At 33.2% G+C, this 24384-nt stretch overlaps 1 protein-coding gene across 1 annotated transcript in view; it reads left to right on the top strand.

Annotated features, from left to right (window-relative positions):
- Positions 1-24384, top strand: part of LOC145242077 (uncharacterized) — a 60814-nt gene that overhangs the window by 23951 nt on the left and 12479 nt on the right. The gene's annotated exons all lie outside the window — the stretch shown is intronic.

Below are 24384 nucleotides of genomic sequence, written 5' to 3' on the forward strand. Positions count from 1 at the left end.
AAGGTTGAGAGATTTCAAATGAATTCCATTGTTTCCCAAGAAAATATGATACATATGATTTAAATTTTATAAAAATATATTTCAAGTTTTAAGGGAATTATGTCCCCCCCCCTCTCGGGTACGCTTAGAAATTCAGGAAATACTTCCATATTGTATTTCTTGGTAAATTTTACATCAGAATACATTTTTTATTTTTTTATTTTGTGTAGATTTTCTAATCTTCCTTTCTATAGGGAACACCTAAACATCACATGGACATTACTTATATTTATTTTTAGACTATATATTAGGGTTTATAGATTTATAGGTTTCCTTAATCTCATCTCTTATCCTCATACATCAAGCAGACTTTGCAAAACAAAACAAATCTTCCGGAATTCTTAGGAATAATTATGGAAACAATGTTGCTTTCCAAAAATGTCCGAATGATTCAAATATAATTTACTCTCTCTCTTCTCTAGGCAGGTCCCTCCATACTCAATGATCCAGATTGTCACATTGATGTAAGTTCTATTGGAGAAATATGGAGAGACCCGATCATAATTTGTAATTTCTTTTCATCTGTCAATGTAGTAATACACACGGATGAAAAGAACTATTTGGATATTTACAGATTTCAAGGTAGTTCTACTAAAATAGCCATATTTTTCAAATCAAAGCACTTCAAGTCTTCAAATTACTACTGTTTTGTTCGGAAATGAATATACTTTCAAATGAATTAATAAATATGAATGTACATTATATATTTTAAGAGTTTTAAGCAAATAAAGTGATAAAAATGTGAACGTCATAAAATGGCGTTTTCGGTAAGGTTTTATAATGACCCTCCCTGTTTTCTAAAGGCCCGTACCATGATTGTATGAAGAATTTCGTTATGAAATTTGGAAACCAATCAGAAGTGTTAATCTTAATACTGTTAAGTGTCCGAAATATTTTTGACCATTTCTTTTTTTGTTGTGTTAAAAATAAGACTTTAATATGACGAGTATCGAATATTTGGAAAAAAAATTTCATCGGACACCCACTAGTAAATAAATCATTCTTTTTACTATCTTTATCAATTAAAAGTATTATTTTATGTTGAGTAGGACCACAGTAATTGATAATAATTTAAAAGGACCTACCCCCAAAAAATGTTTATTTTTCGAGTTTGGTCAAATTAAGTTAGTATTAGTAGCAGCAGCAGTTGTAGTATTAGTCATAGCACAGTATAAACAACATGCGTTCTTTAATTTTTATTCACGAACGAATTAAGAAAAACATGAAAATATGAATATAAATGTTCTGATATGTTTAATTAGAGCTATTTTGTTATCAGAATAACATTAGTTTAGAACTATTCGGTTTTCAGAATGTATAATAACAACAATCCCAACCAATTCGGCATTATGAATCCATTATAATTTCTCACATTTCTAGTCAAATTTAAGAACATGGTTAAAAAAACAAAGTAAACTTTTGTAGATATATAGCTTGCATGCACTTTTATTCATTGCATTAGTTTTGAACAGCGAATTAAAACAATGTTTTACAGCGAACAGCCACAAATGTTTTCAAAATCAAAAGATGTATGAAAATCTCGTTTGTATTACTATACACATAGATTTGAAAAAGTTGTTAAAAAACAAATATATAACAAATAAATGTTATCAAAGGCAAGATAAGTTACTTTTCTACCTAACTGGATATGTTTTTAGTGTTAATATTTAATGTAACATGTTTATTCAGCTCGAAAAGCATAGTTTACCGATGTATTCGAAAATTTAAAATGGCGGCCGACTCTCTCTTTGAGGCAGTAAGTTTGGGAAAATGGGTTATAAATAAAAAAACAGACAAAATACTGTTAGAAACTCGCTCAATATATGTTACCGTGACGTAGTTGGATATATATTCGGCGGGTTTTTAACAGTATTTTGTCTAGTTTTTTATTTTTAGCTCATTTTCCCAAACTTATCGTGTAAAAGAGATAGTGGCCGCCATTTTTAACTTTCCAATACATCGGTAAGCACTGTATGTTTTTCGAGCTGAATAAACATGTTACATTAAATAAAAACATGCTTTGCATAACATTTATTTGTTATAATTTTGTTTTTTTATTTTTTTGACAACTTTTTCGTACCTCTATGGCAAGTAATATAAACGCACAAATAGTGTTGACTGTTGAGCATTTCCTGAGAACAAGACAAATATCAGTTAGTTGACACTTAAATATTTGAAGTCTTGATAATGACTTAAAAATAAATAGTAAAACAAAATACTGTTAGCAACCCACCCACTAAAGTTATGTGTGGCAAGTCTCCTCCTAAAACACTCTTTAACCCTAACAATAACACTTAGTTCGAGTGCCCCCCCCCCCCAACAAAATACCTCTGTAAGCCACACACAAGCGTCTAAAACAAACAAACAGAAAATAGATCCTTCCTTAAAGAAAAATGCACATAAAAAATAAATTGGTTAACTGTCCTAAAATGCTGGAAATGGTGAATTATTTTGCATTAAATTTTTGTGAAACTAACCGCCTCTAATATTGTTTCTGTCAAGTCTTCAGTATATTCACACATAATTTTCCTTAGCTCTACAATTAATTCAAAGTCCGAATGGCAACTCTCCCCATATTCTCATTGCATAGAAACCCTCTTAAAACCACACATAATCGTCTTAAAAAAAATAAAACAAAAAGCATACAGGATTTATCTCCTATAAAAAAAAAAACCCAGTTAACTGCCCTAAAACGCTAGAATGACCTGTAGTGGGGAATTATTTTACATTAAATTCTAAAATAATTTGTTTATCTTTCATTAAAGTTTTTCATGGCATTTCATACCTAATTGCCTAAAAAGGTAGAATCACATTTTGGAGGGGTGGTCAGAAGGGGTTGGGTGGGGTTAAAAAGAAGGTGTTAATCTACAATAATACCAAAGAAATATTGCAATATATTCATTTTTAAATGGTCCTATGTTTAGATTTAAGTTTTTTGTACATAAAGCACATTACAATTCAACTTTGAGTTCTCCAACTTCTTTTCTGTTGATGGATACATGGCATTTTTAAGGAATGGCAACATATTTATGCACATTTACTGCAGATTATTTGGAAACCATGAACTTTTGGATATTTTTAGTCACATATTCTGATTCCTTGTACAAAAAGACACTTATATGGTAAATTTCATTGCTTAGTCATGTGTTTTAACAAAAATATGACAGTTTTACTGAAAAAGTAGTGTAAAAAATGTGACGAAACGCATATCGTCTTCAAGAGGGGAAAATAGCCAAACGTGTGAGGCACAAAAATAGTCATAACTTCCTTAATTTTAACCAGATTTTTAAAATTTAAAAAGATTATTTCTTAGCTCATCAAGCTCGTTCTATGTATACCAATATTGAAATATTTTGAGCTATTTCAATTTTTTCATGTGTATTGCTAGTCAATGCCAACTGATACTGTGGGGAAAAGTATTAACCCACGACTTAAACACAGTATTAAACACTGTCTAATGCCAAAACTTTTTTAATAAGAAACTCAAACAACATGCAGGTTGCTACAACTTATTGCCTTTTAATAAGTAAACTCATGTTAAAAGAACAAAATTTAAATTTAAACACAGCTTAACTCACTCGCACAATAAAAAAATATTACCTATAACGTCAAGAATGAGAGTTCAATAGAAACGTTGTTTTAATTTGAATGAAATAAATATGCATCAAATGCGCTTGAAACCAAATCACAATGTAATATTAGGAAAATAAACAAATATTTTACTTGTTTGAAATTCATCACAAATATATTTCAGAGGTATACTCCATCTTCAGTGTGTTGTTTTGTTTCTTTTTCTTTCTTTTTCTTCTTCCTTGCCATGCTGTAAATTTGTAGCAAGAAGTCTGTTTATATAAAGCCACGCGTTGTATCTGGATTTTGAAATGTTTGAATTGTGCGTAGGTAATGCGAGAATAACGTCAAGAATAAGAGTTCAATAGAAACGTTGTTTTAATTTGAATGAAATAAAATACGCATCAAGTGCGCTTGAAACCAAATCACAACGTAATATTAGGAAAATAAACAAATATTTTACTTGTTTGAAATTTATCACAAATATATTTCAGGGGTATACTCAATCTTTAGTGTGTTGTTTTGTTTCTTTTTTTTTTCTTTTTCTTCTTCCTTGCCATATTGTAAATTTGGAATAAAATAAAATATGCGTTCTTCTCCAAAATATATTTGTGATAAATTTCAAACACGTAAAATATTTGTTTATTTTCCTAATATTACATTGTGATTTGGTTTCAAGCGCACTTGATGCATATTTTATTTCATTCAAATTAAAACAACGTTTCTATTGAACTCTCATTCTTGACGTTAGTCTCGCGTTACGCACAGTTCAAACATTTCAAAATATAACTGCCAGATTCAACGCGCGGCTGTATACAAACAGACTTCTTGCTCCAAATTTACAACATAGCAAGGAAAAAGGAAAGAAAAAGAAACAAAACAACACACTCAAGATGGAGTCTACCTCCGAAATATATTTGTGATAAATTTCAAACAAGTAAAATATTTGTTTATTTTCCTAATATTACATTGTGATTTGGTTTCAAACACACTTGATGCATATTTATTTTATTACCTATAATAATATATAATCAGGCAATAAATAACAAAACCAAAACAACGTTATACTCATGTCATTTCAATTACATATTTGAATTATGATAGCTATACTTATTCAAAAAAAGAAGAATTATAATGGCTATACTTATTCAAAAAAAGAATTATAATGGCTATACTTATTAAAAAAAAAACAAAAAAAAAACATAAATTGCATCATATCTTTTTAAAATATCTAAACGGTTATATGACGTTAAAAATCACACTCACTCCACAATGCCATACATATTTTGAAATGCCAATTTTGTTCTGAAACAGAACAAAGACATTTTTTTTTTAACAAAAAGAATATTTTTGAATATTGTACTGTACAGGATGATCAAACTGGAGAAATTGTATGGGATGTTAACTTATTAGTTTTGTAACTTTTTGTGTTCCTTCCAATTTCAACATTAAACTAATTCCTTTGTCAAGACAAATTGTGTTATCTAAAAAATAAATAAATAAAAATATTTTAATAATAATAATATGTATAGGATGAAATGATAAAATTGTTCTCCAAGAAAAGACGGCATCATTCCATTTCCGTTTGATGAAACCAAACGGCGGGTTCAGGTTGGGGGAGGAGGCGGGAGAGGCAGTCATAGCACTTCTGAAGCCAAGCCTGGGTCTCTTTGGACGTTGGCCAGCACAGAGTCCTGCTGCCATGCCCAGGATCTGCCAGCAAGCCACCTGATTGCACCAGGGGATCACCAAACTCTTCAGAACATCCAGGTACACATTGGTGTTGTTTTCCAAGCCGAATTTGAAGATGTGAAGTGGCATGATGTGGCCCTCACTTAAAACTGCACCAAAGACCATAACCATGGCTGGAAACTTCATTGAGTTGTGCTTGAAAGCATTGAGGGTGCCGGCAATGGTCCTGTTGGCATAACTTGTAGAGAGCATAAGTTGTACAGTGGTGCATCTCCAATCTAGCTCATTGAACATTCTGTCACTTTCAGACGTAATCGAAGGCTCCTAACACTCTTGGGATTTGTACACAACTGGACAACTAGTAGATAGTTTGCAACAAAAAAAGAAAACTGGTTTTCATCAAACGGAAATGGAATCATGTTGTCTTTTCTAGGACAATAATTTTATCGTTTTGCCCTCTATATATTATTATTATTATTATTAAAAATTTTTTAATTTAATACTTTTTATGGTGTAAGTGAGTTAATCTGTGTTTAAATTTAAATTTTCTTCTTTTAACATGAGTTTACTTATTAAAGGCGGTAAGTTGTAGCAACCTGCATGTTGTTTGAGTTTACGATAAGCGCTGATTCAGTAAGTCTTCGTCAAGATTTATCTATATATATAAAAGCGAAAATGTGTTTGTGTGTGTGTGTGCATTTTTTCTGTATGTCTGCCAAAGGCTTTTTTCCCGCTGCTTCTCGGCTTGCTCGCTTATTCTTATAACTTTTTGTATGCTACACAGATAATATATCGCACTTACGAAACGTGGTCATAAAAATATTTTATTTTGACCGCTTTTATACAAAAACAAAAACGACAAAATTCACGCTATGAATTCATTTGCTGCTGTTGCTATGACCTAGAAAAGTGACGTTTGTTTTTAAATGCTCATTTTCGACTGATCAAAAGTCCCTGGCTTTCTGGCCTCGTGGTATGTCGTCAAGACTATTAACCTCGAGGCTTTGGGTTTGAGCTTACTTCCCTCCCAAAACTTTTTTGTTTTTTTTAATTCGAGCTTTTTTTTTTGATCTACACACACACACACCTCCGGGTACACCCCACCCCTCTCGGGTTCGAGTTTTTTTTCTTTTTTTTTTTTATCTAAACCCCTCCCCCCAACGCACACATCTACAAACTGTATGTCCGCAAAAGGCTTTTTTCCCGGGGTGGGGGGGGGGGGTCGTCTCACTCCTTAAAACTTTTTATATGCTGTCTAAATCATAATATCTATGACTTAAGAATGGGGGTTCAGTCTATCTTTAATTTGTCCGACTTTTACACGCTATTTTCAAGATATTTTTCGATCGCCACATCTTCGTTACACTTTTCAGGATAAAAAAAAAGCGAATGATGGGGCAGGGGAATCAGAAACTGGCTAGCAGCGCAAATCGCGTCAAGGTCAAACATCATGTGACTTTCTCACACCTGTCAATTTCATTTTATAAACATTAAATTAAGACAGCTTTCACTTCCTCTCCCCTCGTGACTGAGATGGTTAGGTGTCTGGGTTTTTTTTTCCCCTTTCATTTCCACCTTTGTTTCAAGGGTTTGGGTTCGAGCCTACCTGCCTACTAACACTTTTCTTTCTTTTTTTTTGACATTCTTTTCCTCCTTCGCTGCTTTTTTTTCCTACACACACACACACACACTGACAAACACCCGGGCAACGTCGGGCACCCCTGCTAGTTTATCATATAAAAGAGTAAAAGAGAAAGTGCGTGTGTGTTTGTATATCTGCTAAAGACTTTTGGCACACACAACAGATCCTCACAAGATCCATATGGTTTAATTTTTACAAGGAGTCGCTTTTTTCACCAACATTTTTGCAAGTCATCATCTCTGTTGGATTGATTGCGCTTAATTTCAACGCTCTCGACTTCCGCTTGCACCATGGACGCATCGGCTAAGACGTTACTTTTTTTTTCTGGGTCGAGCCTGCCTGCCTTCTACCATTTTTTTTTTTTCATAACACCTCTCTCCACCCAAACTGCCTACTGTTGTTTTGACTCCCCGTTCCCTCGCTACTATACTTTTTTCATTGGGCCATGTATACGTCGAGTTTCACCAATGCATATATGATAATAACGGCATATGCAATAATTTTGTTGATATTAACAGTAATTAATTAAAATGTTTTGATAATTAATCTACCTTTTCGTCTAAAATCGCTCGAGAGAATTCTTACCAACAGGTAAGACGAGAAGAGAGAAGGGAACAGTTGGCTAACTGGTTGGCTCAATGGTAATCCTACTTGCGTTCTCTCTTCACATCATCCCTTTCTCCCATTAAATAACATATTTTTTGATCAATTGAGTTCTTTTCTTTTGACCTTATTAGTAACTTATTCAAAAGATAAATTTGTATTAACATCAGGAAGATAATATTTATACAAATAAATACAGAAGTTTTCAGTCTGGTGTTTGCAAGAAGCTTTATTATCTAAATGTTGGCTTCAAGTATTTCAAGTTACAGACTTTGCCAGCTAATATGCATATAATATAGCATGTATAATGAATTAGCTGACAAAAACAAACTACTTGAGTGAATATAAAGTATTTTATTTAAAAACTATATGTTATAGTGCCTGTTGTAGTGTATTGGGTTTTCAAGGAGCTTATGAATGAAATCTTTATCATCTAAAATTTTGGTTTCAAGTATTTCAAGTTATAAACTTTTCAATGTGGGTGGGAGTCCACAAACCATTGGTTCAAGCGATAGTTCTTTGTTAACACAGTATACCTCTTACGAGGGAACCATTACAGGGCTCTACATTGCGAGTGAAACAGTCGCATTTGCGAGTGATTTTTCAAAGTGACGACTAGAAATAATGAAATGCTTATCTTTTGGCGATTGTATTTCTTTCACTGACAATCTTGTAAAGCTCACTACTGAGTGAAAAATATCTTTTCAACTTTTTTTTTTTTTAATAAAACGAGCAATTAAATTATTTAAACAATAAATGGTTTAACAAAACAATATACTTTTTTAACAAACATTGTTTAAAAAACATCTGAGGAAATTCAAATATTTTAACCTTCAAGTATCAACATAAAATTCGGTATATATTTAGAAGTACATTTATTTAAAAAAAATACAAAATAAATCTTTATGATGTACATACTTGTCATAGAATGAAGACGTCATATTCTAAAAATCATGTGGGTTTGGCTAATAAACGAAAATATTTAGTTGTCAAAGGTCAACTAAAGATAAATTTGTCTGTAGAGCCCTGCATTAAAAAGTGTCCACTACTGATCTTGAATTGGTGATATTTTCTCCCTCTTTTCCAATGGAACTCTGGTACACCTTACACTCACAGATGTATAAGTATTTTAAATAAAATACTTTTATATATTCAAATTATTAAATGCAAAAGTGTGGCTTATTTCTGCTTACTAACAGTAATGTTAAAGTATCCTATTTCAAGTTAATTCAGTTTGACACAATTATAGGTGCCATCATTTTATACACAGCTTATGTATAAACAAAATGAACTAATTTGCATATTGGTTTTCAGAAAGGGCATTTCATTTATTAACTACTATGTCTTTAATTCGATGATTGTTTTGAGGTTGATTTCACAAAATTAGTTCTATTGTTTCATTTTTTGGACAAATATTCAGATTTGTGTTCAGATGTTCATTTCTTGAGAAGAACTGACTTGGTTTTGAATAAGTTGTGATCTGTTTCTAAATTGCAAGTGAATTTCTGTCACATTTTAAGATAAATTATTTTCAAAATGACCAAATCGATTTATATGAATAAATAAGAAATATTTTATTTTAAACTAGTGGGGAGTACACGGCATTGCCTGGGTGGATATTGGCACAAGGACAAAGCAATATTAAAAATGGCTTCGATGTGGTTAAAATTAAAAAAAGATAGAGATGTAGGTAATTAGTTTTGCATGCTAACCATTAGTCCAAAGAGGATAGTGAATCAAAATAAAAAATTTTTAAAAACGATAGAGAGAGAGGTGGGATTGAACTCAAAAACTTGGGGTAATTAGTCTTCCTCACTAACCATTAGGCCAAAGAGGATTGTGAATTCAATAAGTTAGTAATTAAGTTAAGAATCATAGAAGTCACCACGCGTGCGCAGAAATGAACATTATTTTTAAAACTGGCCAGGGGCCAGGTAAGCTTGGCGCTTTTTGTCAGTATTTGTTTTCTTAAGAAAACAAAATGTGACACAATTTGCTTAAAAATGAAATTTTCTCAGTATAGAAAGCCCACCCCCACCCCTCTATTGACCGAGAATTAATCTCATTTTGGTACAGTACCAGCCACCAGGCCATCGAGCTGTCGTTTGGATTCAGATAGTTGCGCTTTATACGAAAAAGCCAAACAAACGCCTAAAACAATAGTACGATGTGAATTTTGTTTAATTTGATCAAAAAAAAAAAAATTACAATCTGGGAAGTATGCGAAAACTTCTTGCAGAATCTAACCGACACGAGAATCCCAATGCAGAAAAGCCTTTCGTGGACATACACAAACGCACATGCCCATTTTGCACTTTACATACTAGAAGACTAGCAGGGATGCCCAGCACTGACCGGGTGTTTGTAGGTGTGTGGTAGTAGGCAGACATGCTCGAACCTGCAACACGAAGGTGGAAAAGAAACTGAAAGAAAACCTGACGTTTTACCCCTACTCCATGATGCGACCGAAAGTGTAAAGCATTCAAATTTAATGTAGTCGATCAAAAAGATGACTTGCAGAAATGGCATTGCCTTTGAACCTCCCACGAAGGTTATCTTTAATGTGTGGGATAAGCAGCTCCCACAAAAAAGGGGGCATTCTGGCAGTATCCAAATAAATAGTAATTCTCTCAATATGAAATTAATGTTTTTGGCCAATTTTTCGATATTTGTCATCCGAAGGGTCGAGCATCAAAATGATACGATCTCGTGGAAATCCATCGCCTCTATTGAAAGTTTTTGCAGGACATACAAATATATATATATACATTTAAACAGACAGGTGAGATTTATATTATAGACTAGCGGGAGTGCCCGCGGTGTTTGGAGGTGAAAAAAAAGTGTTAGTAGGCAGGTAGGTTTGAACCCTTGACGCGAAGATGAAAACCTGAGATCTTACCGCTGTGCTATGACAATAAAGTAAGTGAAAAGCGTATAAATTTAGCAATGTTAATGAAAAGCTGTTGACTCCCTAATAATTAGGTCAGGAGTCGTCGAAAAAAATGAAATCTCTTGTGGTATTTAGTTTCTTCACCACAAGGTCGTTCCCAGCTCCCAGGTGTCCAAATGAATAGTAATTGTCTGATATGAAGGTTTCCACACAGTTATCTAAGCTAATTGCTTTCTGGGTGTCCCCGGCACGAAGCCGGAAGACTGCCGTTGATGTCGTTAGTTTCGCTTTTTTATACAAAAAACATGAACAAACAGGTGGGATAGTGTGAATTTTATAAAATAAGTCACTCAAATAAAAGATAAAGATGACCTCCTTTTGTAAATCAGAGATATTATAATCCAGGGAGTATATAAAAGTTGTAAGAATTAGTGACCTTCCCCCCTCTCTCCCCCGAAAAAAGCCATTGCTGGATATACAAAAATGTGTGCGCACACATACACACACACACACACTTCGCTTTTATATGATAGACTGGCCGGAGTGCCCGGCGTTGTCTGGGTGTTTGGAGGTATAAAAGAAAAAAAAGTTTTGTAAGCAGGTAGGCTTGAACCCTAAACCTTGAGGTGAAGGCAGAAAAGAAAGTGTGACACGTTACCACGATGCTAAGCAGGCACTGAAGTGAGAATGGTTGAAATTAAACGGTTTAAAAAGCAGCTGCTTAAACGAACGTCAATGTCTGCTTTTCTAGGTCAAACATCACGCCATAGAGAAATGAAATCACAGCGCAAATTTTGTAACATAAAAGTCGCTCAAATAAAAGATAGACGACCTCGTTTCGTAAACTGGAGATATTATAATCTAGGGTGTATATAAAAAGTTGGCACAGTTACCTCAAAGTACGGTACATATTTTTCTATATCTATAAAAGTGAGATTGTGTGTGAAGATACTACTCAACCTATATACTCAATGAACTTTTGATCTACAGATTTGAAATTTGATATATAGGGTATTCAAACATGTAAAAAACTTCTTAATCAGTTTTCATCCAGAAAGAAGTTGAAAAATTGATACATGGGGGGGGGGTAATCAGATTTTTATCTGTTTTTCAATTGTTTCACGAATGCGCACGTGTGAATCGTTCATATAACAAATTATTTATGGTAAGAATAAGTAGGTTTAAAACACTTTGTAAAGATCGTGTCAAGTTGACCTAATGGGTATTGTACTTGACTCACTGTCTTTAGGTTTTGGTTTCGATCTCAGCTTGAGTATTTTTTTTTTTTTTTACTTACAAGAAATGAACTGATCAAAACATAAGAATAAGCGAAGTAAAAAAAAAACACAAAAAAAAGTAACGTATGGCAAACGAACGATGTTAAATGTAAAAATCTGAAAAACAAAAACAAAAAAGAAAACAGAAAAACGAACGTTAAAACTTCTGAAAAATAAAAACCAAAAAAAAAAAAAAAAACATGGGAAAAATGGCTTAAATAAGCCTGTTTCAATATTAAAATTTTAAAAATCGGTGGGTACCCGGGTGTTTTTGGGTGTGTGTGGTCGGTCAGGGGTGGGGGCTATTAATGAAAACCTCAGAATAAGCGAAGTAAAAAAAAATAAACAGAAAAACGAACGTTACGTGAAAAATGGTTTAAATAACCCTGCTTCAATATTAAAATTTAAAAAATCAAAAAAAAAAAAAAAAGACATCTCACACCACGATTCGAACCCAAAACGTTTAGATAATGACCCAGCGCTCTAACCAACTGACCTAACACGCCGTACATGAAATTGTGTCAGTTCTTCAAATATTTGAACTAAATCAGGTTATGACGTCGTCTGACGCATGCGTAGAACCGATCTCGTCATGAGAGGACGGTTTTTGCTGCCCCCCCCCCCCTGTAGAAAAGTGCCAATTTCAGGGTGAAAAAATTAACGTTTTTGGCCAATTTTTCGATATTTGTCGGGCGAAGGATGGGGCTTTCATATGAGACCCTGTTTGTGAATTTTTGTTCTGTCTGTCAAGAGTTTTTAGCAGACACACAAACATACACACATACATACATTTTCGCTTTTATATATATATATATATATATATATATAGATAGATACTAGTGAGGGGTACCCGGCGTTGCCCGGGTATTTGGAGGTGTGTGTGTTTTTGGGTAAATGAAAGCAAAAATCGTTAGCCGGGTGTTGTTTTAAAAAAAAACCAAAGCCTTGACGCGCAGTTGGAAAATAATAAAGTGTGAAAAAAAAACGACGTTTAACGGCAGGTGCGCGTTTTTGACGACTTAATGACATCAACTTTGAGTGCGGGACAGTGTTTTATTTACCGCGAGTCAGTTCGCTTCTTTCTTTATATGAAAATGTCGAATCGACGTGCGGCAATTGAAAACTGTTGAATATTTAAGTTTTGTAAGTCTGGCAAATTAAATACACATGCGACGGCAGTTAGTAACTCGTACATATTTTCATTTAGACGTAAAGATATAAAAAGTTTTAAGAAGAAGCAACCCGAGCAAAAAGCAAGTGGAAAAAAATCCTTTCTTGGATATACACGAAAACGCACACGCGCGCGCACACACACACACACACACACACACACACACACACAAACATTTTCGCTTTTATATTTATAGATATATATATAGATAAGAATTCTGCATTAATAAAAAATATGATATTTATGCGTATATTATGACCAGGCAGCCTGCTAGTATTTTCTATTTGTTAATCATTATTCCAAGGAAGTGTGATTTGTTTCCTCTGAATGTTCAAGTTGTCCATAATTGTGTGCGTTTATTGGCATATTTATGTTATCATTAAACATCAGTAGGTCTATCGCTAGGTAATAAAAAAAATACAGAACTAAATGATAGAAGAAGGCAGAAACAAATTTTTTTTGATGAACTTATGAAAATTCACTAAAGTTTATATTACATTCATTATTTACGAGCAGGACCTGCTGAAATTCCACAGGGAACTCTGTCATATGTAATATATTGATGTTTGCATTCTGTAGATGGTCAACGTAAATGAAGATGCTCTGATATTATTGTAGTTTTTTGTTAAAACTGCAAAAGTATTTATCTAAGCTAACAGATGCTAACGGACGTAGCCCGGTCATAAAGTATGCTTAAATATGATATTTTAATTCTTGCAGATTTTGTATATATTATTAGAGTTAATGTTCTATCGATTTTTATATATTATAAAGTTGCGATTTCAAAAATATAAAAAATATAGCCATATGACTTGGGTACATTAGCTTGAACCGAAATAAAAAAAAAATATATATATATATATATATATATATATATATATATAACTTGAGTTCCTTCATTTATAACCGAAACCAAAACTTATGAGGAATTCTTGATAAAATTATTTATTAAAAAAGATAGATTACTGGAGTGCCATCAGCTATAACCGAAACCAAAACTTATGAAGAATTCTTGGTAAAATTATTTATGACAAGAAATGGAAGTACATAACAATTAAATGACCCAGATGTAAGTGTGGCACAGAATATAGCACACACGCTATCATATTAATATATCGATTAGGCTATAGTTTTGCACTTTTGAGCTATAACATGGACCTTGTTGTTTATAAAAATTTAGTGAAAAAAGGAGAAACAAAAAATGAAAGTAAAAAGTGTTCTGCGCAACACCGGGTTGTTACTGCTGATATACTATTTGTTCATGCGTGTCTGAAGACTATGAGTATCCAAATCACTGAATATATGTAGGAGTCCCAGTTGATTTTTTAAATTTCTTTTTTATTTATTTACTGTTATTTAATCACAGTAGTTGCAAAGAGATCAGTACACAGAGTTCAAAACTTTTTGAATTATGCAAATATCCCCAGTAATTAAAATGTTATAAGAATTTTAAACTTATTAATTCCAAAAGTTTATAGAAGCTAGAATTGTGAGAAAGAAATAGCGATAGTTAAGAGAGAATGCACTGAAACCACCAGAAAACGCATCGGAGCACAGAAATTAGGAATCCGTGATTTCTGGAAAATCTACAATAGTATAGTAAATAAGGGGCAATCAACAATTCCTCCACTAGCCAACAATCATGAGGTTGTTTGTGCAGCAACCAATAAGGCTAACATGCTTGTTAGTCAGTTTGCTTCGAACTCTACATTGAACCCAGCAAACCACTCCCTGATTGTCCTTTGCGGACTGACACCACACTAGATGATCTAAAAATCAGTCCTTTTCAGGTGCATGATATTATAAAAAATCTAGACACTTCAAAAGTATGTGGACCTTATCTCATCCCGGCTGTACTATTAAAAAAAAATGCTCCTTTCAAATTTTACAAGAAATGCCTTAACGAATCTTGCTTTTCTGACTGCTAGAAAACTGCTTTGTGGTGCCAGTTTACAAGAATTCTGGTGAAAGAACTAACCCATTAAATTATCATATATGATTATAATATTAATTATGGACTCACATATTTTGGTGAAAAGAGGGAGGAGGCTAATGGGGTGATCCCCATTAGCCTCCTCCCTCTTTTCACCAAAATATTTGAGTCCATAATTAATCAAGCTCTAGTTCAATACCTTACAGTTATTAAACCTCTGACCGACAAACAATACGGATTTAGGCAAGCCCGTTTTACAGCGGATATCCTAACCGTAATTTTTGAACATATATACTATACACTGGACAAAGCAGGGTAGGATAGGGCAGTAACTCTAGATATATCCAAGGCTTTTGACAAGGTATGGCACGATGGTCGTCTCAGGAAAATGAGATCATACAGTATTACTGGATGAATACTTGACATAAATCCTTCTTAAATAAGAGAAGAATCCAGGTTGTCCTCAACGTTCGTACATCTAAACAATATGATATAAATGCAGATGTACCTCGGGTTGATCCTTGGACCTTTATTATTCCTGATATTCATAAATGACCTCCTGGTAAAATTGTCTCTGAGATGGGTATATTTGCTGACACCACGCTCTATAACTGGCATGAGGGGAAAACGAATGAACACATATCTAAGTCAATGGCATAAACACTAGAGGTAGATCTCCAATCTGTAATGAAATGGGGACAAAAATGGATGATTACATTCAATACTGCCAAGACTAAGCTTGTTTCCTTCAATAATTACAAGAAACTTTCTCAACCTCCAATAGCTATGGCTAAAGATACCTTACTTTAAAGTACTTTGTTCAAACTCCTCAGCTTAACATTCACAGGGAACAAGAGTTGGAACAGATACATTGAGAGCATTGCCAAGGCTGCTGCTGCGAAGGTGGGCTCTCTCTACTGGATAGGGTTCGAAAGAGTCACCAAACTGTCAGCTAGGCTTCAGCCTCTGTCCCATCGATGAAATGTTGCATCCCTCTGCCTGTTTTACAAGTATTTTAATGGTGGATGCTCCAACGAACTACAAGCCCTTTTTACCCTCTTGATGTAAATACCCCCGTCAAACCTGACAAGCAGCAAAGTCCCACTCATTATTTGTCAGTTCAGTAAGGAAAATCATCATATAGAAACGGGGATTATAAATGCTCTTTATATATATATATATATATATATATATATATATATATATATATATATATATATATACTAGCATTTCAGCCCAGCGTTGCCCAGGTGTTTGGAGGTGTATGTTGAGCAAAATAAGAAAAAAAGTGATAGTAGGAAGGCAGGCTCGAACCAGTACCGGAAAGGAGGAAAAGAGCGGGAGAAAATCGTGACGTCTTTGCTGTTACGACGACTGCCAAACTGGAAGTGACGTACATTTAAATTAAGGCTAGACAATCGAAAAGAGGGGATGACTTGCGAAAAAAGCGACCCCTCCCTGTAGAAAAGTGCCCAGTTGAGGGTGAATAAACAAATATTTTTAGCCAATTTTTCTGTATTTGTTGTCTGAAAAGTCGAACTTCAAAACGATACTGATCTAGTAAAAATCCGTCCCCCTCTGTCGAAAGTTTTAGGCGGACATGCAAACATACATACATAAATATATTTATATATTAGTAGCTCAAATTTTCGACCCAAACCAATGAAAAAGTTTGCCCTATCTCTGAATACCCTTTATGTAAAATTTCAAATGTTTAGACCAGAAATTGTCTGAGTTATTTGGTAGAGACCGCAAAGGTCAAATTTTAAAAAACTTTGGCCCCTATTATGACCTCTTGACATTTGTTTTGAGCTCAAATCAAGTTATTAAGTTAGATCCATGTCCAAGGAACCTATATCTAAAATTTCAATTGTTTATACCCAAAATTCTCAGGAGTTTGGTAGAGTTCTCAAAGGTCAAATCGTTTCACTTTGACCCCTTAACAGCCAAATTTTTGCCGAAAATGGATTACAAAGATTTTCCCAAATTTCACTACCCTGTATATCAAATTTCGAGTCTGTAGACTGAAAATTGACAGTTATTGTATAATGAAATGTACAGACACACAGACAGACACTTTCACTTTTATAGATATACTAGCATGGGTGCCCGGCGTTGCCCGGGTATTTGGAGATGTATGTTGAGCAAAAAAAAAAAAAAATTGTCAATTTTTTAAACTTTAACCCCTATTATGACCCCTTAAAATTTATTGTTTTGGGCTCAAATCAAGTTATTAAGTTAGATCCATGTCCAATGAACCTGTATCTTAAAATTTCAAGTGTTTAGACCGAAAATTGTCGGAGGAGTTTGGTAGAGTTCTCAAAGGTCAAATCGTTGAACTTTGACCCCTTAATCGCCAAATTTCTGTCCGAAAACCAATCACATCGATTTTCCCAAATCTCAGTACCCTGTATATCAAATTTCGAGTCTGTAGACTTAAAATTGACAGAGTTATTGCATACGGAAATGTACACACACAGATACACAGACAGACAGACGCTTTCACTTTTATAGATATATAGATAGATATATATAATGTAGGGCTCTACGGACAAACTTATCTTTAGTTGACCTTTGACAACTAAATATTTTCGTTTATTAGCCAAATAGAAAAGTTACTAACCAAACCCATATGATTTTTAGAATATGACATGTTCTTTCTGTGATGAGTATGTACATCAAAGATTTTTCTGTTTTTTTTTAACAAGTGTAATTCTAAATATACAACAAATTTTATGTTGATACTTGAAGGTATAAACATTCTAATTTCTTCAGCTATTTTTTTTAACCAGCCGTCGTTAAAAAAAAAAGAGTATATTGTTCTATTAAACTTTTATTGCTAAAATAATTTAACTTTGATTTATATATAAAAAAAAAAGTTGAAAAGATATTTTTCACTCAGTAGTGAGCTTAGCAAGATTGTCAGTGAAAGAAATACAATTGCCAAAAGATAAGTGTTTCATTACTTCTAGTCATCACTTTGAAAAATCACTCGCAAATGCGACTGTTTCACTCGCAGTGTAGAGCCCTGTATATACTTGCTGCATATATCTGGTACTGCTAGGTTGAAACATTGCTGAGTGGAAGGTTTAGTCGCATACTATTTAAGATACATGAAATATCCTAACTCGTTACAGTTTTCCTGAAAGTGAACCTCATGTTGGATTTATGGAAGCATAAAACACATCCATCTTCATCTATGAAAATTAATAATAAATGGGAAATAACTTTCATAGCTTAAACAAAGCTTACTTCTGTTTTTAAATGTAACTGATGTTGTTAATTAAAAATAAATTAAACAAATACACTTTAATTAATATTTCTAAACAGAACAATGAAAATATATGATGATAATAATAATATCAGAACGTCTCTATTTACACTGAACATCTACAGAATGCTAACATCAATATATTACATATGAATGAGTCCCCTGTGGAATTTCCACAGGTCCCATTAGTTTAAATTATAGGTTTTAGTATGATTTTTATATTTTGAATGATACTATGTTTTGGAGATAAAGAAAATTGACCGAATGTTCAATTTTTAAATTTAATTTTGGTGAAACAAGATGTTTCTCAATCTGGAAAAAATTAATACTAATTGAACACAGCTGCCTCACAGCTTGGATCTGATTTGAGTGTGTTTAGTTTTAATATCCATTTTCATTCTTTTTGTTTTCATTGGGAATTTGGTATTCATTAAAATGCATTTGATGTTCATTTTAGTTGGAATATGCTTTTCTCACAGTATTAATGCCGGTGTCCCTCAGGGATCCATCCTGGGCCCAACTCTTTTCCTGATCTACATTAATGATCTTCCAAATCACATCCTTACATCATTTGTAGACATTTATGCTGATGACACTACCATTTATGGTACCACATCTAAGACAGTAAACGACCAAGTTCTCTCCAATTCTCTCTCCTCTGATCTTGAGCACGTAGTACAATGGGGAAAGGAGTGGCTGGTTACTTTTAATGCATCTAAAACCAAGCTTCTCTCTTTACATCATCAACATTCTAATTCACATTTGTCATCAATTGAAATGAATGGCTCTCGTCTTCAGGAGGCCTCAAGTTTTGACAAGCTTCTGGGCTTGACCATTACTCCTGATCTTAAATGGAACACGTATATCAAATCTGTTGCCAAGGCCGCTGGAAAAATGGTGGGATCTTTCTATCGATCCAGTAGATATCTCACTGCTGATGCTATTTTCTACCTATATAAGAGCCAGGTACATCCAAGGGTGGAATACTGTTGCCACATCTGGGCAGGAGCTGCTAGAAAGGACTTGTCCTGCCTTGATAGAGTTCAAAATAGACTTCGTAGCCTCGTAGGAGATGTCCTTTTCTCCTCCTTGCAACCTCTATCTCACAGAAGAGATGTTGCGAGTTTGTCTCTGATGTATCGTTATTTTCATGGAAAGTGTTCAACTGAGCTTCAATCTATGGTCCCCCCTCGCCAAACTTTCACAAGAAACACTCGTCTAGCTGTAAACACTATCAATAATTTCCCCCACTCTTTATCTGTGCCTAAACCTAAACGTAGATTCCATGAACAAAGCTTCTTTCTTAGAACTGCACGCCTGTGGAATTGTCTTCCGGTTTCCTGCTTTCCGGCTGACTACAATATGGTTGTGTTCAAGTCTAAAGTAAATAAGTTCTTGATGAGCCGTTCCATATTTCCATATAAGTTATTAAATTTACCAAATTTTCATTACTAATGATTACTATATTGACCAATTTCTACTGTACACTCTTTAACCCTTATCCTTGAGTGGCCTCTGGGCCTTGATAATGTGGTGATGCCTTTGTAAAAAAAAAAAAAAAAAAAAAAAAAAAAACTCAGTGTCTGTGTGTACAATGCTTATGTGCTCCTATAGAAAGACAGATTAGAGAACTACATGGAATTTGCAAAATGTATTCTGAAAATTTTATTGGAGAAGATACTGCAAGTGTTCCTGATTATCTAAGTGCAGGGTCTCTGAAGACTTAATTCTCTGAAAACTTCAAATATATTCTAGTTTTATGAAATTTAAATCATATGTATAACATTTTCTAAGGAAGACAATGGAAGTTATCCCAAATCTCTAAGTGCCCTCCTAACCTAAGAGTTATGGGAGCCAAACCGCCTTTAAAACATCAAATTCTACATGCCCCCACCTCTAAGTGATCAGGAACGGAATCTTAAAATTTTAAATGTGTATATCCAATTTTAATGAAATTTAAACCATTAGTATGATACCCTAATTGAAAGATTTCAAGTATTTCAGCTTATTCCAATTGTATTAAAGGGCAAAATAATAAAAGAATGTGGGGGTGGAGGGTGACAGTGAAACCAACAAAATATGTCGTTATGAATCTAATGAAAAAAAAGTACACAGTGATTCTGAAAGTTGGATCTTTTTCCTAGTCTCTGTAGTAATAAGATGGATATGATTATTCCTGTCTACAAAAAGACAGCATAAAAAATAAAAAAAACACTTGGGCCAAACAAAAATCGAAACAAAATACATTTATTGATTATATTATTTGCAGAAAAAAATTGACTTGAAGGTACTGTACACTCTATAACCTTTATCCTTGAGTGGGCTGCGGGCCTTGATAAGTGATGACTCTTATGTAAAAAATTAAAAAAATAAATAAATAAAATTTACTGTGTGATAATAGAATCACATTTATATAACTAAAAAACTTATAGCTTTACAAATTGAAAGCTTGTTTTTTATTTAGAAAATCGCCCTCATTTTATTTGGACGCAGATAAATAATATTTATCTTTTTATTAGATTGCCCCCAAACCTGGCCTTGATGGAGGGGAGACTAAAACTTGCTCCTGTGGTTTCAAATGATCTGAAATAACAGCAAGAGGAGACTTGATCCCAAATATTGCTTATATCTTCCATCTTTTGGAAATAGGGTGCGATTATGAATATCTCCAGTATCAAATACTTATACACTGTGAAATTTACTTTATGTATGAAAATCAAAGAGGGGAGGTATAACATATGAGAAATATTTGGAATCAAGTCTCCCCTTGCTGTTATTTCAGATCATTTGAAACCATAGCAGCAAGTTTTAGTTACCCCTTCATTAAGGTAAGAGGTTTTGGAGAAATATCAGATATTTTGTAATTCATATGCAAAACTAGAAAAACAATGTCACATAGCCCACTATACAATTCAGATCATTAACTTTCCAACGAGCTTTCATTTGTTAAATTCTGATCAATAGTCGCTTAGATTTGGAACTAATAAAATTACCAAAAAAGGTGGTATATCTATATTAGTAGCCTAGCAAGGTCACAGAGGAGACAACCAAGCAAAAAAAAAAAAAAAAACCCTGGCAGCAAAACTAAAGCTGCCTGCCAGGACACTGTATACAAATGTAGGCTATATGTGGGCATATTTTATTGGTTTGAAAACACGGGGTTTTTTTTTTACAAATTGGCATAAAATTTTAACCATAGAATCTATACTCCTATAAAATTTTTTTTTTTTTTTTTTTTTTTTGTATGTATTGATATTCATATTAAAAACCCTATTCTACATGATTTATACTTGTATAATATTTGTGTAAAAAGGTTATAGTAAACACAAACCTCTTTCTATATATATTATGTATGCGTTTATATATACGTTTAAAAGATTTTGCCTACCAAACACCTCTGTCAGCTTTTGGTACAGACATGAAACTTAATATATTGAGTATTCAAACCCATGCGCAAAACTTTATATTTGGATTTTAGCCAGGGAAAATTGTTGCAAAAGTGTGAAAGTTAAAAAAAAAATGGAATTTGCCAGGTGAAAGTTCAATGACGGTATTAATAATATGCCTGCATAACGCGATAGTTATTGGTTCATGTTTTAATTTTTAGCCTTGCAGCAAACATGTCTTAATAGTTCAGGCATTAACATCAAAGGAAAAAGTAAATCGTAAGCTAAACGTTTTGGTTTTGATTGTTGATGTTGGCGCACAAGTCATTCTTTTAACTTTTTAAATCATTACTATATATTGGTTCCAATATAATACAATAAAAAATACAAAATGTGCGTTAATCAGAATATCATAAGCGTATTTGACGACTGGACAATGCTGGGCGGTTTGCTATTATATAATGATAACTAGCGGGACCTGCAGAAATTCCATGGCAGACTCTTTCACAGGTAATATCTTGATGTTGGCATTCTGTGGATGTTCAGCATAAATGGAGACACCCTGATATTATTGTACCTATTTACTATGCCTCCCCACGTGGCAGAGTTAGACACCAGGGTCGTTTTTTCTTTTGGTAAAACTGCAAAAGTATTTATCTAAGCTAACAGATGCTTGGCATAGCTCAGGCGTAAAATACACTTAAATATAATATTTTAATGTATGCAGATTTCGCATATATACTCTATATATAGAGTCAATTTTCTATCGATTCATATTAATTATAAAGTTGTGATTTCAAAAATTAAAAAAAAATATATCCATATGATTTGGGTGCATCAGCTTTAATCGAAACCAAAACTTATGAAGAATATATATATATAATGTTGTTTTGAAAAATGAATTTATAAAATGGGGATCAACGTTTCGTCCCTTATTGCAGGAGACATTTTCAGAATATTAAAAGGAAAAATGGAGAAGATATCCTGAAGATGTCCCTTGCAATAAAGGACGAAACGTTGATAACCATTTTATAAATTCATTCGGTTTTTCTTTTTTCAAAACAACATAACGTCAACCATCGCTGGTATTTTTATTTTATTTTTATTCATATTTATATTTATATATATATATATATATATATATATATATATATATATATATATATATATATATATATATAACTTAAGCTACTTCAGCTATAATCAAAACCAAAACTTATGAAAAATTCTTGATAAAATTATTTATAAAAAAATAGATGACTTGAGTGTCATCAGCTATAATCAAAACTGAAACCAAAACCGATGAAAAATTCTTGGTAAAATCATTTATGACAAGAAATGGAAGTACATAACAAATGACCCAAATGTAAGCGTGACACAGAAAATAACATACACGCTATCATATTGATAAATAGACTTGCGAGACCTGTGGAAATTCCGCAGGGGAGACTCATTCATATGGTATATATATTGATGTTAGCATTCTGTAGATATTCAGTGTAAATGGAGACGCTCTGATATTATTGTAGCTATTTTGTTAAAACTGCAAAAGTATTTATCCAAGCTAGCAAGGACGCCCGGCATAGCCAGGTCATAAAATACGTTTAAATATGTTGTTTTAATTCTTGCAGATTTCGTATATATTATTATAGAGTTAATATTCTATCGATTTTTATATATTATAAAATTGCGATTTCAAAAATAAAAATATATATCTATATGACTTGGGTTCATCAGCTTTAAGCAAAAATGAATCTCAAACTTATATATGAGACAGTAGAATGGAAAATGAAGTCACAAAAACTATATATTGGTAAATATAGAATGATTCATTTATTTAATAAGGGTAAACATACATTTAGTTGGGGGATGAAGGGGACTCTTTATACCAAGATATTTCGAAGCCTAATGCTTCTCATCAGAAGAGTAGAGAAGGTGCTAGGCAACATGATGGTGATGTGACGTCTAGCAAGGGATTCATCAGGAACGAAATAAATTAATAAAACTATTGATGTTATTGGGGGGGAACTATATTGAATTCTAAGATAAAGGAGGAGTGTACTATATAAAGTGTAATGTAAAAAGGTGTATAGCGTTTCTATCATAGTTTTAACTAATGCGGGTAGTTTATGTGTTTAAGATTCAAGGGGAGGTACAGGTGTGGTTGGGTTGTCGTTCTATTTTATCCATATGTAAGGTGTATAGTATCTATGTAGAGGGTTTACGCTAAAACGTTTTTATCGACAGAGGTAACCAGGACAACAACAGCATCTAGAGATGGTGTATGTTTTCAGGCATAATATTATGATAATGAATTAAAGCGAGAGGGTGTATGCTAGGTAGGATTAATCAAAAGCAACGGTCATCACAACAATAATTATAATGGCTATAGTGCGATGTTATGGGATTAATGAAAGTTGTGGTGTGGAATACATGGGGCGTGTACTAGGGTTTTGATTTAGTAATGTAGGGGAAGGTCCGAAGGTGAATTAAAGGGGTAAGTTATGAGGTGGGAATGGGTAGGTATTTGTAAGAGTATAATAATAAATTTCAGACGATAATATATAGTGGATAATATGTAATAATAATTCTAGGGTTGCTCTGTTATTAGGTGTAAAGGGAGGTGGGGTGAAATTTGTTGAGCTTTATATTATCCCGATAAGTCTCCTCTTATAGAATTAAGTTTATTCTCTTCTTCTAATTATCCAATCTTTATATATATATATATATATATGATTAGTTTTTTTTGGAAAAAGAATTCCAGCAGAGTGCTCAATTAAAAGGAAAATCCAAATTTTAAGAGCGTACTTATATTTTGTGTACAGAAAGTTGTTAGTTGAGACAGGTCATTGGTACCGTCGGTTTCAAGCCCGATAATAAGGCCCTTTTAAGGTATCCTTATCAAGCTCT

Source organism: Euprymna scolopes, chromosome 21 (assembly GCF_053919585.1).
Source record: "Euprymna scolopes isolate OS-2025 chromosome 21, ASM5391958v1, whole genome shotgun sequence".
Lineage (NCBI taxonomy): Eukaryota > Metazoa > Mollusca > Cephalopoda > Sepiida > Sepiolidae > Euprymna > Euprymna scolopes.